Genomic DNA, 2,500 nt, shown 5'->3' with positions numbered 1-2,500 from the left:
CGACCAGCAAAAGTCCCTCCTGGAGCCGTGGAAGTTCAGTCTCGGCCGTATTTTGCAACTTCCACGACAAGAGGGACCACCTTCTAAGTCGCCTACCCGAGCCAGAGAACCATAGGAACAACCGCCATACATCGGGGTAGAGAGAGCCCACTCTCTCCTATATTCTCCCGCAGGTGCGCATTACTATGTATTTGCATTGCGGGACAATGTACTTCAATGAGCGGGACAAAGTCGGAAATGTATCCGACCTCCTGGAACTGTGCGGCTGCTACAGCAGTCAGAAATTCCCCATTCCGGTTCTTTTTCACTTGGATTTTTTTTTTTGCAATTTTTTGCCTAAAACGTATTCCTCCAACATGTACTAGCTCATGACACTTGAAATTTTTGAGCCAATTGATAATAACAGCTTTTTAGAGCTCAAAAACAAAAAAAATTTGAGCGAACAAAAAATGTTCGAAAATGACCTCAGCTCCTGGAACTGTTTTCGGTACACCTCCAGAGAGGCTCCCCTGCCTGGAAGTCTGTCACTGCTCAGCTCGAAATTTTTCTAAGTCCCAAAATTCGGTTTTTCATCCAAAATTCAACTTTCTGCCCAGGATCCACAAACTTTAAACCCAGTTGGGGGACCCTCCCTGGGGGCCCTACAACATACTGAAGCCCCCCTGTGGTGGAAGTAGGGGAATTTACTTATTTTTACACAAAATCACAAAATTCCATTTTTTGTTCGCAAAACACTTTTTTGTCCTCAAGAAACTTTTTTGTCCTCAAAACACTTTTTTGTCCTCGAGAAACTTTTTTGTCCTCAAGAAACTTTTTTGTCCTCAAAACACTTTTTTGTCCTCAAAACTCAATTTCTTCCATAATTCGACTTTCCCCCAAAAAACCACACATTCTACCCTCATGGGAGGCACTCTCCCTCGGGTCCCCACATCATATTGACGCCCCAGAGCGGTGGGAGAAGGGGAAATCTGATTTTTGCACAAAAATCCAAAAATCGCTCTAAGTCCAAAAATCCTGAAAATTTTTCTAAGTCCCAACGGTACTTTCTGAAAAGTGTACCCAGGCCCCTGGAAGCCTCCTAGGTACACCTCCTGAGACTCCCCCCTTCCTGGAAGTCTGACACATCTCGAAATTTTTCTAAGTCCCAAAAACTGGTTTTTGCTCCATAATTCGACTTTCCCCCCAAAAGCCACACATTCTACCCTCATGGGAGGCACTCTCCCTCGGGTCCCCACATCATATTGACGCCCCAGAGCGGTGGGAGAAGGGGAAATTCGATTTTTGATCAAAAATCCAAAAATCGCTCTAAGTCCAAAAATCCTGAAAATTTTTCTAAGTCCCAACGGTACTTTCTGAAAAGTGTACCCAGGCCCCTGGAAGCCTCCTAGGTACACCTCCCGAGGCGCCCCCTTCCTGGAAGTCTGTCACATCTCGAAATTTTTCTAAGTCCCAAAAAATGGTTTTTGCTCCATAATTCGACTTTCCCCCCAAAAGTCACACATTCTACCCTCATGGGAGGCACTCTCCCTCGGGTCCCCACTTCATATTGACGCCCCAGAGCGGTGGGAGAAGGGAAAATTCGATTTTTGCACAAAAATCCAAAAATCGCTCTAAGTCCAAAAATCTTGAAAATTTTTCTAAGTCCCAACGGTACTTTCTGAAAAGTGTACCCAGGCCCCTGGAAGCCTCCTAGGTACACCTCCCGAGGCGCCCCCTTCCTGGAAGTCTGACACATCTCGGAATTTTTTCTAAGTCCCCAAAAATGGTTTTTGCTCCATAATTCGACTTTCCCCCCAAAAGTCACACATTCTACCCTCATGGGAGGCACTCTCCCTCGGGTCCCCACTTCATATTGACGCCCCAGAGCGGTGGGAGAAGGGAAAATTCGATTTTTGCACAAAAATCCAAAAATCGCTCTAAGTCCAAAAATCTTGAAAATTTTTCTAAGTCCCAACGGTACTTTCTGAAAAGTGTACCCAGGCCCCTGGAAGCCTCCTAGGTACACCTCCCGAGGCGCCCCCTTCCTGGAAGTCTGACACATCTCGGAATTTTTTCTAAGTCCCCAAAAATGGTTTTTGCTCCATAATTCGACTTTCCCCCCAAAAGTCACACATTCTACCCTCATGGGAGGCACTCTCCCTCGGGTCCCCACTTCATATTGACGCCCCAGAGCGGTGGGAGAAGGGAAAATTCGATATTTGCACAAAAATCCAAAAATCGCTCTAAGTCCAAAAATCTTGAAAATTTTTCTAAGTCCCAACGGTACTTTCTGAAAAGTGTACCCAGGCCCCTGGAAGCCTCCTAGGTACACCTCCCGAGGCGCCCCCTTCCTGGAAGTCTGACACATCTCGGAATTTTTTCTAAGTCCCCAAAAATGGTTTTTGCTCCATAATTCGACTTTCCCCCCAAAAGTCACACATTCTACCCTCATGGGAGGCACTCTCCCTCGGGTCCCCACTTCATATTGACGCCCCAGAGCGGTGGGAGAAGGGAAAATTCG

This window comes from Dendrobates tinctorius, unplaced genomic scaffold, assembly GCF_039654945.1.
Source record: "Dendrobates tinctorius isolate UK_male_01 unplaced genomic scaffold, ASM3965494v1 ptg000227l, whole genome shotgun sequence".
NCBI lineage: Eukaryota > Metazoa > Chordata > Amphibia > Anura > Dendrobatidae > Dendrobates > Dendrobates tinctorius.
The sequence above is the reverse complement of the archived record's forward strand: the minus strand, read 5'-3'. Positions refer to the sequence as shown.